This window comes from Typha latifolia, chromosome 7 (genome assembly GCF_019914945.1).
Source record: "Typha latifolia isolate L0001 chromosome 7, TyphaL0001v2, whole genome shotgun sequence".
Classification (NCBI taxonomy): domain Eukaryota; kingdom Viridiplantae; phylum Streptophyta; class Magnoliopsida; order Poales; family Typhaceae; genus Typha; species Typha latifolia.
The window spans coordinates 6,226,311-6,240,815 of NC_133092.1; the positions used below are offsets into that span (position 1 = coordinate 6,226,311).

At 38.4% G+C, this 14,505-nt stretch overlaps 1 long non-coding RNA gene across 2 annotated transcripts; it reads right to left on the bottom strand.

The window, feature by feature from the left end:
• Window positions 1-10,517: 10,517 nt before the first annotated feature.
• LOC140791670 (uncharacterized) lies at window positions 10,518-14,231 on the bottom strand. 2 transcript variants are annotated; one of them, XR_012109611.1, is made up of 4 exons: window positions 13,753-14,231; window positions 11,034-11,233; window positions 10,922-10,966; window positions 10,518-10,829 (listed from the first exon to the last, which is right to left on the bottom strand). It is a non-coding gene; the product is annotated as an uncharacterized lncRNA (long non-coding RNA). The 2 variants fall into 2 exon arrangements; XR_012109612.1 differs by having other exon boundaries at window positions 11,034-11,667; window positions 13,753-14,205.
• Window positions 14,232-14,505: the final 274 nt, after the last annotated feature.

A 14,505-nucleotide genomic window follows, 5' to 3' on the forward strand; every position in this document is an offset into this window, starting at 1 on the left:
GCTCCATATGAAAATATTGGCTCGAGGTTGTGGAGAAGCCTTGACAGTCCGAAATTTTATAATTATCCTCCAAAGCACTCAAGCTAACTTGGTGTTCCTCTCAAAAATCAAGTGTGGGCTTGTTAGAGCCAATAAGACCATTCATTAACAACTTGCCTCTTAGCTATAGCACTACGGCCGGGGCAAGAGGCAAGCTTTGTATCATGAACTTAATGTTCTTGAGCATTTTGACAAGTTCGTGTGGCACTTTAACTTGTTCGTAAGATAAAGTAAATCTTGAACTGAAGTCAATACACAAATTTTTAAAAAAAAAGAGAAAACTTTTTTACTAACACAAAGAAAAGCTAATTCGATGAAATCTCACTTCTTTTCATTTACTCAAACTTTAGATAATATACAAGTAGTGGGTTCAAGCCTTTATATAAAAAATAAACTTTAGCTACTAAGTTACCTTAACAAATATCTTTCCTAAATACTTAGAAAGAAAAAGATAAGATCAAAGAGGCTTATCTATCGAGCAATGGATAAGCTTGAGGCCTATATAACAGTAGATAAGGTCAACTTGCATAATTACCATAGTATCCCTCGGGTCCAGCCTAGCCATTTGTATTGCTAATATCTTTGGTACTATGATTTCAACCAAAATTTCGATGAAGGGTCACATTCTTCCCCGCCTAATGCATAGTTATCCTAGCTGCGCGACGATTCTAAAAATCTGTGATGAGACTTTTGTATTGCCATAACAAGTCCAACTTTTCCCAACTTGCTTCACTGCTTGGTAATCATTTCCAACGCACTAAGTATTCAGTGGTTGGTAGGGCTCTTCGATGTCGCATTGTTCAAGAGTTTAAGATGGCTTCAACTTCTTTTCAAGAGCGAATGTCATCGTTGCTAGGGCACACCACAACACTCTGCGACTGTGGTCTTCTAAATCTACATGATAAGGCTTAAGGCAATCAACATGAAAGACTGGGTTAATTTTGAGATCTAGAGTTAAATCTAATTTGTAGGCCACTTTGTCCACTTTCTTATCAACGAACAAGTCCCCTGTGGATCAACCTTGTGAAAGGCCCTAAACTAGTGCGATTGAATTTTGATAAAAACTTGATCGCCCACTTCAAACTCTAGATGCCTTCACTTGGCTTCAGTCCACTTCTTCATTCTTCCCACAGCTTTATCTAAGAAGGCCTTCGCAAGGTCATTCTTCTCTTTGAGATCACCGGCAAATTGAACGGCTACATATTATAGCAAAATTGGGCCATATCAAGGTGATATACCCAATCTCGCCAATTGGCACTCACATAATGCATTCGATACTCTTCAAGTAGATCATTAATGTACTCGCTTGGCCCGTCGGTTTGCGAATGTAGGCTAGTGGACAACTGCAAGTCAGTTCGAAGGATCTTGAAGACTTCGGTCTAGAATTTGCTCATGAACCTTAGATCTCTATCGCTGACGATTGATTTAAGGATGCCTTAAAGCTTCACAATGTTGGTGATGAAGAGGCGAGCAGTTTCCTCCACAATGCAGTCCGTTGGTGTTGCGACCAGTGTCCCGTATTTGGAGAAATGGTCAACTATCACCATAATCGAGCCTTTGTCTCCAATTTCGGGTAGAGCTGAGATAAAGTCCATGGAGACACTCTCCCATAGATGATTTGGCACAGCTAAATGCTCCAAAAGACCAGCTGATCATTGGTGCTCCACCTTGTCTTGTTGGCAAACAAGATAAGTCCTTGCATAACCTTTGATGTCGTCACGCATTCGATGCCAAAAGTACGTAGCTTCCAACAATGCTAACATCCGCTTTTGCTCAGGATATTCCACCCATTTTTGGCATGTCATTCCTTCATGAGGTCTCTTTGCAAGTTCCCCCATTTAAAAACGTATATTCATTGTCCTTTGGTGTAAACAAGCCCATCATTGAGCCAAAACCGTCATGTTTTGCCCTCCGCAATGAGCCTGGATAGCACCTTTGCCATTGGATCTTCGCACATGCCCACACAAATGTGACTGAGAAGATCTCCTTGGAGTTGGCACCCGCTGCTAGCTCCGCTCTTCGACTCAAGGCATCGGCCACATGGTTCTCCTTGCATGATTTGTATTTGAGTCGCATGTCGTATTCAGCAATAAAATCTTGCCGTTGCGCTTACTTTGGGGATAGCTTCTTCTGAGCCTAAAAATAGCTCATTGCAATATTGTTCATTCGCACAATGATCTCTAATCCCAACAAGTAATGACACCATGTCCGCAAGCAATGCACTACCACAATCATCTCCTTCTCTTGAACGGTGCAGCGGCGTTCTACATCATTCAGCGGTACATCACATGACATGGATTTCACAAGACACATAACAGCACAAGTTCATACCATAAATAAACTCAACTATAAGAGTCCGGATACAAGTTTCACAGGCCACAACAAGCCTTCAAGATACACATCCAAAATACAACATCAACCATAACGTCCTCGCAGGGGCTCAATACAACAAATAGACATACTGAAATAAAAAGGCAGCTACTCCTCGCTACCCGCATCAACGTCCCATAGCTCTGAAATAATATTACTAAGAGGTGAACAATAAAATCACAGATGCATATCCAATGCATGCCTATAGTTGCTAGTAATAATAATATGCTTGTTTAAATAACTTATCATGAGTTACTAAATCAATATAATCAATAAGGACTACACATTACTATCTTGGAACATGCCAATTCCTAAACGTATTAGGATAAGTCTACATAGATATCATGCTTGATATAATCTTTTATTCATACCAATCTCAATTATAATGTTTACATGTTAAGCATAGCAATAAAAGAGTAGTTCAGTCATCTCGTGCTCATCAGGGTATTAATCATATTTTATCATAGCTCACTGAACCATTCACCACATGGTAGATACTCTCAAGAAAATTATCCATCACATAACCATCAGTGAGAGAATCGGGAGCCCTCGACTCATCAACGGACGCCCTAACCCTACGTCGTCGAGTACCACTAGAGATATATCCCCGCCTCACAATCACGTTCTTCTATAATCATAATCTAGTCCTGACTATGCAGTATAATTACCTGAATGGCACACAGGCTCCCGACCTCAGGTGTAGGCCACTAATAGTATAGTCATATAAGATACACTTTACCCTTAACCCTAGGCTGAGTGAGTAGGGGCACTGCCTAATCAGAACCCGACCACTAATGATAGGTGGAAGTGGTGTAGTGTTTGTGAGTGTATAAGGTATGTCATAGTCATCATGATCATCACATTCTATATTCACAACAGATATTTATGCAAGAGTCTATCATACAGGATATATGTAAAGCATCGTTACACTAATGCATATGCTAACATTCTCATAATATCATGATGAGTAAATTATCAATAACTGCACATGTCAAGATATATCATGGTACACTAGATGCATGTATTAATACCGACATTTCCTACAGTGTCATGAAAAATATAATAACTATAACTACATTATTCTAGACTTGTATAAACTCTACTCGCTTGAGGATCTCCACAGTACACTAAATCTCGTGAGCTAACCGGCTCCTCCGAAATCCCAAAATCCTCCTCACGCGGTGTTAATCCTATTAATTCATGCAAGTAAAGCCATACGTAAGATTAGCGAACTAATATAATTAATTATCTTATTATAGAATTTATGTTTATGCGTATACATGAGTCAAGCGTCCCCTAGGGTGAGTTCTATGTCATCCTAAAATTCACACTAATTAAGTGCTAATAATTTGTCCTTAGGGGAGTGGTTAGGCTAATAAATCAGGTGGAAGTAGATAAACAGGGTTATAAGGTCCAAATGGCCCCAAATAGGCTAGGCCTTGGGTTAGGCTTGGTGGGCTGCAGCCTACAACCCACCAACACCTATCTCCCTCCCCCCCCATCCCCTTTGAGGGAGGGAGACAAAGAGGACGAGAAGCGGAGGCCCGGTGCTGCCGGTAGCCCATGCCGCCAGCAGCCCGCCCTCAGGTCGGCGGCTCGCGACCCACGCTGGGGAGGGAAGGGAAGGAAAGGAAAGGAAAGGAAAGGAAAGGAGGGCCGGCTCAGCTCGACGGGCGTAACCCATGCCGCGGAGGAGCCATCGCCTGTCCTCCCCGCCTATAAGGGAGCGGGAGAAGCTCGCCCCGCGGCCGGGGTGGCCGACGGGGCAGCGAGGCGTGCTCTATGGGCGGCGGCCATGGAGGTCCCTCCTCCCAACTCAAAGGTCTGAAGCCCGACTAAAGAGCCCCTTCCATCGGAGCTCTCAGACCAGCGGCCGGACGCAGGGTTGTCAGCCGCCGAGGACGATAGTGAGGGGAAAGGGAGCTAGCTACCAAAATTTAACGACGAGGTAGAGGCTTACCGTGATCCGTGCACTCGGAGCAACCCGAGAGAAAGGAGAGGGAGAGAGGTAGCGAGGTGGAGGAGAAACGGTGCGGTGGGAAGGGAGAGAAGGGGATTAATGGAGGTAGGGAGGGTGGCGTGCACGGCAAAGGAAGAGGAAGAAGAAGAAAGGAGAAAAGAGGACGGGGGGGGAGGGTAGCAGGGTCTAACGCACGTTCTCGGCCCGTGTGTCATGTTTTTTCTTTTTAAATTGGGGTGTTACAGAAAGAATACAAGTTCATCGTTGATTTTGGTGTCCCCAACTCAAGGAGTGCTTGTATCTTTGCCTTGTCCATCCTAAGACCGCTATCGCTGATCCAATGCCCCAAGAAGTTTTCTCCTTAGGCAAAAGAACACTTCTCTAGCTTTATGTACAGTTGGTTCTCCTTCAAGACGTCGAAGACTAATCGTAGGTGCTCAACATGCTCTTCGAGAGTCTAGCTATAAATGACGATGTCTTCGAGGTAGATGACGACGAAGTAGTTAAGGAAGTGGCGAAAAAGCTTGTTCATCAAGGTGCAAAATGTGGCTGGAGCATTTGTTAGTCCAGAAGGCATAACAAGAAATTCATAAGCACCATACCGAGTTACGCATGTTGTCTTGGCTTCGTCGCCCTTCATGATGTGCACTTGGTAGTAACATGACCTCAAGTCTAACTTGGTGAAGAACTTCACTATGCCAAGTTGATCGAACAAGTTTGCAATCAGTGGTATTAGGTACTTGTTCTTGATCGTCACTTTGTTGAGAGCCCGGTAGTTGATGCATAGTTGCAAGGTTCCGTTGTTCTTCTTTTAGAACAAGATTGGCGCTCCATATGGCTCCTTCAAAGGTCGGATGAAGCCTACATCCAGCATCTCCTTTAATTGTCTTTGCAGCTCCTCGAGCTCTGGTGGTGTCATTCGGTAAGGCGCCTTAGCTGGTGGCTTAGCACAGGACTCTATTTCAATGACATGGTCCACCTCTCGGTTAGGCGGCAAGCCGTTAGGCAATTTGGCAGGCATGACGTCGTTGAACTCTTCAAGGACGCATGCAATTTCTGTAGGAATAGGAGTAGCAACAACAATCTGTGCTCAATAAAACATAGCGGCCCCTAAGTGAGAGTAGACCATAGCGATAGAATTGTCTACCAGTCACCCGGTGAATAGCATGACCGATCATCTGCCACTACAAATTAGGGACCCTAATCGTAAGCTCATAATATAAGTTAGCATCGCACATCGAAATGACCATATGAGCTTGCGGCTCCACATTATCACATCACCATGCGAAAATTCATGAGCGACTCACGGACGCGCTTACCCTACGTCATCATGTACTATTAGTTCTATGTTATCATACACTTTCTCTCTAACTTAAACACAATAAAGGGTTGACTCTTATCAATTAATAATAAATTGCCAATTGCCTAGCAAAATGACTGCCTAATTGTCTAGAATCCAGACTAAAACCTCTAGTATGGGCCCTATTATGTCATAATATAAATACCACCCCTAACCCTAGCTAGGAAAGTGTCGGATACTATCGAGGTGTAGAGATCATTCCCTTTATGGTTATGCTCGTGTGCTAATGACATGTGTGCTAATGGCATGATAAGGTAAACATGACTTGCAAAATGTAATCGTAAGAAGGGTTATCATATCTAAGCATGCTGATGAATGCACATAATAATTAAAATAATAGAAGTTATGTCAAGCAGCATACTAAACAAATAGATTTTATAATGGAAAATAAATTAGCATATCATAGATTTTATAATGCTAATATTAATAATAATAATAATAATAAAAGAAGGAAATCGAGGGAAGAAAAATCCCACAAATGTCGCGAATTTCGGCAACAAAAAATCTGGCTCGGGCCATGACCAACTCAATATTAAAAAGGGGCTCGGGTTGTCGGGCTGGGCCAAGGCCAGCCCCAAACCATGACACTCAAGCTGGCACCACCCAGCTCGACCCGGCATACTCGAGTTGGGCTTGGCCTAGCACGAGTCCGAGCTTGCCCGAGCTGGCTCCACCCCAACCCGCCTCGATGTGCTCAGGCTAGGCCAAGCCCAGCCCAAGCCCTAGCACACTCAAGCTGGCACCACCTAACCCAAGCGAGCAATCATCATCCTGACCAGCTGGGGCACTACACTAGAGAGGAGGGGCTCTTCCCCTATCCCCGCTAGACACTATCCCCACAAGGGGAAGAGAAGGCCCTCACTGACGGCCAACTAACGCTAGACCGTTCAGGCAGAAAGGGAAAGGAAGGACACTGTGCTCGAAATGTCACACCAGCACCGACTTTCAAAATGAGGAAGAGAGGGAGGAAGACTCACCAACAACAATGAGTTCACCGGTTTCGACCACGGCAACGACAACCATGACGATAGTCAAATGGTGAAGAGGGTGGAAAGTGGTAGAATGAGGAGAAGAGGGACAAGGAGAGTGAATCGAGAGTGGAGGGGGAGAAAGAGGGAGAAAGAGAAGGGAATGGGAGGTGGCCCATTGCTCGAGGCCCCCCATCGCGCACGTCGTCAGAGGGAAAGATGGGGTGAGGGAGGGCACGTGTAGAACATGTGCCCCGCCTCCTTGCCTCAATTTTTTGGGGGGGTGTTATAGTAATTTTCATAAAGAAGTAGGGATATTTATGTGCAGCAAAGAGGTCAAGTCCACAAACTACAAAGTTGTCCGACATTGTCTATTACAAGGATGCCTTAACGAGGAAAGCTTTGGCCCTTTTGCATATCATTAGGAAATTGTACGTAAAAGACCTAGTTTACTCTTGTTTGGTCTTTCGTGATTGTATTACCATAGTCACTATAGTTAATAACTATGATAAAAACACACCTTGAAAGATCTATCTATCTATCTATCTATATATATATATATATATATATCAATGTTTGGTATTATCAAGATTCTTGATAGAGTAGGGTCAACAACACGCAAGCTCATAACTTTGTTGGTCTCACTCTTTAAAACAAATATTGTAAGAAATAGACTTTGTAACCCATCTGGTTAATGAATTATATATGGATTTTCTCCTCAAAAAAATAGTGAGAGCACATCTTACCAAACGACGACGCAGAAATTTACTATGGCCTAGGTATTAGTCACTGAGTCAAATCAGTTAGAAACATCTTTCGACCAAAACTATGACAACTTGGTTGTACCAAATCCACGGATTTGGAAGCTATAAACTCTTAGGTAATTGGGTCATCAGCTCTATCAAAATGCACACGAAATGGAATTTGTAGCAAAAAAAAGGAAAAAGAAATATATATACACGACAAGATAAGATATGTTAGTGAAAAAAATGACATTTGTCACATCGATTCTTTTATTTAGTGTAGTTAAAAATTGAAATCAAATGTAGAGCATATTTTGTTGTAGAGAGTGAAATTAGTATAAAGCAAAATTGGAAAGTGAATTTATTTTAGAAAGGAAGATCATTTTAGACGAAGTGTTAAAATATATGGTAAACTTCTACTATAATCTATTAGATTATGATACATACTATCATAATTAATTTCGAAATATTCTCAATATATTATTAAGATATTATAGTAGATTTTACTAGATATTCGAACACAACACAACAGTGCCTACGCATGTGGTATTCGCTTCTTTAAATGAATGCGGATTAAATGTGCATAATACACCACACTAATTTGAATCGACCTATTTATGACTTAACTTCAAAGAGTTTTAATCATTTCTCAGTCATTATTATGTGTATATGATCGAGCACTACTTGTCCATATACATAACAAAACTTTATTAACAACAACAAACTTATAATTTTTCTCTTTATTATGTTGCACATCTTAGTACGTGTTTCCTTGTTAGCTTATTAGCTTTCTTAAATAAGGGTCTATGTAGTCTCCTCATCCAACCAATATAAAGTTAGACATTTTCTTTTTCCTTTGACAGAGTTTATACAGCTTCCATGTTGCAAATAAAAAAATGGTATTCCAGTGTATCAATAATCTTTTATGCACAGCAAAGGGTATGTTGAACAAGTTTAACAATAATTAATAATTAAATCAAATATACAAGTCATAAACAATAAGAGTGACCTTAACAACAAAGCAAAATTATAATAATATACAACCTATAAAAGAAAATATAAAAATAAAGCATGAGACAAATATTGAATATACGGTAAACATATCTGTGGATCTAGAGAAGTCTTCAATGTAAAGAGTTGTCTCCTATAAAATTATGTATCCAATCTATGTGCATGGCTAAACTCTTTACCATAAACAAACAACCTTTGAATCTCATAAACACATTCAAATACTTGTTCAAGATTTTTATTTTTATTTTATTCATACATCTTAACTTCTATCATTTTGTTATATAGCTTCTCACAAAAAAAATAAAATAAAAGAGTGATAAAAGAATATTTTATAGTTTATTCCACAGCCGATTTGTTGGGCGGTCATGCGTATGTGCTGAGATGACTCACGAGCTCTCTTTGACTTCATAACAGTCTTTCTCCAATCTGTTGCATAGATTCTTCCCTAAATTTGAGTGCTAGTTTGCATTTTTATATATGCTTTTTAATATGTCATATAATATATTTATAGTGTGCATTTTAGAAAAAAAGAATAATTACATTTTCACCCCCTGAACTATCACTCATTTAAATTTTTTTTGGTATACTATGACCCCTAAACTATTAGAAATATCTAAGTTGACCTCTTCTGTTAGGATTCCGTTACCCATTTACATTCATAAGTTGCCATACCCTTATATTCATATGACAACTTAAAATAGATTTTTATAATGACCAAAATACCTTTAGATAGCTAATTAAAACTATCTTCTTCTCCAATATTAGCTGAGCCCGATTCCCATTATTTTTCTTCTAAAGTCTGCTGCATCCTATCCCCTTTTCCAATCTTTCCAACTCCCTATCTCCCACCTCCGTTAAATTTTTTTTTCGTTCTTCAAGCTTCAACCTCCCACCTCCAAACCCTACATAATCAAGCTTCTCTTCCTACCCTTCAATCTCCCACTTTTATGGCATCTTTAAGCTCTCTAACCGGTAGCATTGATAGTCAAAGAAGGCCGTACCTTTCAACCGAAGTGGTATGCTACTGTAGAATGATCGCTGCACTTCAAACAAGCTTCACGGAAAATAATCATAGCAAGAGATTCCTTAGATGTGCCTATTTCAAAGTTAAATTTCATATCTATAGTTTGATTTTTAAGTTAGGTTTTCACCTAAATTTTAAATATGTGCAGAGATTAGGTTGTGAATTTTTTTTTGTTGGATTGATACCTCTATTTGTCTAAGAGGAAAAGAATTTGCAAAGATTTTATTGAATAGAAATACTGAGCTACAAAAGAGAGAAGAAGACATACAAATGATACAAATGGAGAACACTGAATTACATAACCAGTTGAGGAGACTAGATGAAGATAATCAGAAATTATCATTGAAGATTGACAGAGAAAGGAAAAGAGGATATTTATCATTTTCTTATTTGTAGTAGCTTTTATTTTCTGGGTATGCAATTTGTAAAACAAATTCTCATCTTGTAATATGTCAAATGTGTAATATAATGTTGGTACTGAATTATGATGTTAGTACTGTAATATGTATCAAATGTGTAATATGATGTTGATATTGCAATATGTAATTTTCATTTCTATACAAGCCATCAGGTTACATTGTTTAAAAATGATAAAATCAATCAAATTATTGGTAACAAACAAGGCCAAACAATTACATTCAATCCAAACTACTAATATTCAATCCAAACCAAACTATTAACATAAATCATCCTAATGAAACCAAACCAAACTATTAAATTATTGATAACAAACAAGGCCAAACAATTACATTCAATCCAAACTACTAATATTTAATCCAAACCAAACTATTTAGATAAATCACCCTAATGAAACCAAATCAAACTATTCAAATTATTGGTAACAAACAAGGCCAAATAATTACATTCAATCTAAACTACTAATATTCAATCCAAATCAAATTATTCAGATAAATCATCCTAATAAAACCAAACTAAACTATTCAAATTATTGGTTACAAACAAGGCCAAAATAATGGCCAGTCTGTTATACATCCAAAATATATGTCCAATCTGCCATACATCCAAACCTGTCATACATTCATTAACATTCAATCCAAACTTGTCATACAATTATCACTAATGGCCAGTTTGTCATACATCCAAGATATATGTCATACATCCAAAGTACCAATATAATACATACAATAGTACATCCAAAATATATAATCCACCATACAAAGTATATCTAAATTATATTATGCACCATCCAAAATACATTAATAGTATCCAAAATATACATCAAGTATATCATCCAAAATACATCCAACTTCACTAATGAGTACCCAACAATATCATGACTCCAAGATTAGCGCTTACCATGAGCAGACCCCTTTCTAATAATGCTTGCGGATACCTGCGAGTGTTCAATGACAATTGAATTGTATTTGATACATATGAAGTAAAATTCAGTGTATAAAATAAATTTTGCTAAAGTTAAACAAGTACCTTGTCCTTTATTAGCTGTTTTTGGCTTAGGCTCCTTCTTGAAGGCTACAAAAAACATAAAATTTAAATTATTTTTATAAGTAAACAGTAAACTGCTAATGTAAACAAGTACCTGTGCTTGGTACAAGTTGCCTTGTTCAGCAATTTTCTTTTCTGGTACTACTGTTGGTACTGGTATTGCTGCTGTTGGAAGTGAGGATGAAGATGCTGCAGGAACTACTGCTGCTAATGATGGAGATGTTGCTGCTGGAACTGAGGCTACTGCTTATGAAGACAATGTCTTGCAAGTGACTTCCTTTTCTCTAATTTTTTCTGAATTTTAGCACACAATTTCCCATTAAATTATTTTCCAACTTCAAGAAGATGTTGGAATCTTAACATCAGCTGTCTTCTTATTATCTCCATTATTGTGACAATTGGTATATCCCTAGCATTCTTAATGTAAACATTGAATGATTCACTAAATTGTTTACAATTCTTGAGCATCTAGCTCTTGTGTTAAACATGCTTCTTGACCAATAGCATGGTTCCTCTTTCATCAGCCAATTCCATGTATCATTGTTCCTATTTTTCAACAACTCCATTTGATGTTCAAAATCTTGGACTGTGTAAGCTGATGCTGCTCCCCACATCAGGTCCCTATATTTCTTTTCTTTAAAAATTTTACTAAAATTTGCATACATATAACGCATGCAATATCTATGCTCCACATTAGGCATGAAGTTCTCAAATATTTGGACCAAGCCCTATAATGCAAACATATAATTAGCTAGTTCATTAACAGTAACAGAAATACCATATAAAGTAAACATATAAAAACTAATATAAACTAACCATATAAATAGTACTAGTAAACTATATACATGTAAATATCATACCTAACAGTAAACTATATACATGTAAAAACTAACATACATACCTAACAGTAAACTATATACATGTGAAAACTTATATACATGTAAAAAATAATATTAAACTAACCGTAAAAATAGAAAACTAACATAAGCTTAAACAGAAAATAAAAACAATAAACAGTAAACACTAACATAAACTTAAACAAAAAACAAAAATAGTAAATAGTGAATTTATACCTTTTGTTTATCACTAATAAAACACCACCTTTTCTCTTCAGGCCTCATAATTAGTAAAATTAGATTCTCCAAAAATCAAGTCCAACTATCTCTACACTTTGCCTCAACGACTGCAACTGCAACAGAAAACATTTGATTGTTTCCATCTCTACCAACTGCATGAATAAGTTGGCTACCATAAGGTCATTTTAAGTGACATGCATCTAGACCTATTATGGACCTACAACTATCAATAAACCCACTGATTTGTGCAGCATATGATACAAACAATCTCTGGAACACAGTGGCATTTTCCAAAATAGCCCTATCAACCTTCAACATGGCAGCACTCCTTGGATTCTTTGCTCTTATCATTTTACAATAATCACTCAATCTCAACATGGCAGCCTTCCTCTTAGCCTATATACTTGTTTAGTAGAAACATCCAACATCCAATCCCTTAAAATTGTCCTCTTAATGGATCCAACACTTCCTTCCGGGTTATCCACTAATTTATCCTAATATTTGTTTAAAAGCCAAGTACTTGTGGCACTATGATTTGTATACACCCTACCACAAGTATGAGGACCTCTCAAACTTTTAATTTGAAAAGTACTTGTGTGCTCAATAGGAGATGCTTGACATCTAAAACCACAACCCCTCTTACATACCACCATAATTCTTCTTGTTTTATTTTTAATAAACTTAAACTCATAACCTTCCTTATTATGATATTCCCTTAGGAAACTCCTAAACTCGGTGGGTGTGGCAAATTTCATCCCATTTTGAAAGTTGGGTTCTTGTATATCTCTTTCTCCTCTAAATTTTAGAAAGTCAGACTTGTCACATTCATCATCAGAACCATGCAAGCTACGCATGTCGCCACTGCTATCATCTTCTTAATTTTCCTCATTACTTGAGCTATCTATCCAAGGGATGTCATCACATTCTGTATCATCAGTGCTATATTCATCATCTTCATCATCTTGATTCACATTCTCTTCATTCCCAGCTGGTTCATTTACAGCTAATTCATTCACAGCAATGACTTGAGTTAATGATTCTTCTTCAATAAAAGTAGTCAATGTTGTAGTAGTTTGACTTAAAAGCTCTTCCATATTAACAGTACTATCTACAAAGTACATATCAATACTTTGTGAATCTGGAATTGAACTAAACATATGAAGAACATCTTTATCATGAACTATCTCCACTAAACCCTCATCCAATGATGTCCCTGGCAGCAGATAATATATTCTGCAAATAGGTGGGCAACCAAATTGAACTGCTATATCTATAAATTCAATAACTAATTATCTAGGTCCACAAAAGAATATGATATCTCTCCACCCAAGTAGTGTTTCTTGGGATCATGCAGCATCTTACCTCCATAAAATATCCTAAAGTTATGTCTGCAATCAGCCATTTGTCATTCAAAGAATAATAAAATTAACTATCTAAATCACATTACATTACATGGGACCACATAATATGTCAAAAAATATCTTTGCCTGCCAAAGAGGAGCAGAAATTAAAGCTTTAATATACCATGGGACCATTTCTACAACTGTGAACAAAGGTGATTGTCAGTTAACATTATAATTAAGGGCGAGGGACCACAATGGTAGGGTTTGGGCAACATATCCCTAACACCAATTTATAATTACACACATGCGCACAGTTGGGGGCCATGATAAAAAAATTCATGCCCTAGAAAGAATATAAAATAAATTAAGGGTTCTGAGCAAGGGAACATCTTACCAAACACCCTTTGTCGTCTATTCTCCTTTATATCCCCTACAAATAGTTGAGAGCAGTTACGTTGGGTGGAGATATGCGTGGAGTAGTGGAGATATGCTCGGAATAGTGGAAACGAGAGATGAGTAAAGCTTGGGGTAGGGATGTGCTCGAGATAGAGAGAGGAGAGAGAGGAAGAGAGAAAAGGAGGACAATCGAGGGTAGAGATGTTGCTTGGAGTAGTGGAGACGAGAGATGAGGACAGCTCGGGATGAGGATGTGCTTGGGATAGAGAGAGGAGAGGAAGAGAGGAGAGGAGGTATGTGGAGTGTGCTTGAGATGGAGGGAGGAGAGGAAAAGAGGAGAGGAGGTGCGCAGAGTGGTGGAGATGAGATAAGGAGGCGTCGGGGTGGTGGGATGTGCTCAGAGGAGATCGATGTGGGGTGCGAGAGAGGAGAATGAAAAAAAAATTGGGGCAAAAGGGTATTAGGGTAGAAGGCAATGAAGGCATTTTAAAAAATAAATTTTATATTTAATTTTAGCTCTACCACATAATTAACCCGCTATATTGAATGGAGGGGCAACTTGGTCAATTCACCGATTTTGTCAACGGTGCCAAGAGAGTGAGATATTTCTGTGTTATGGACTAGATTTGGAACGATCCGTCCGTTGGATGATTATGAAAATTTAGGTGGAGGTAGCCTCGTGAGTAAAATTCTAATAGCTCTAATTTCACCTAAATCGGAGGTCAGGATGAAATGATAAAAATAAAATAGT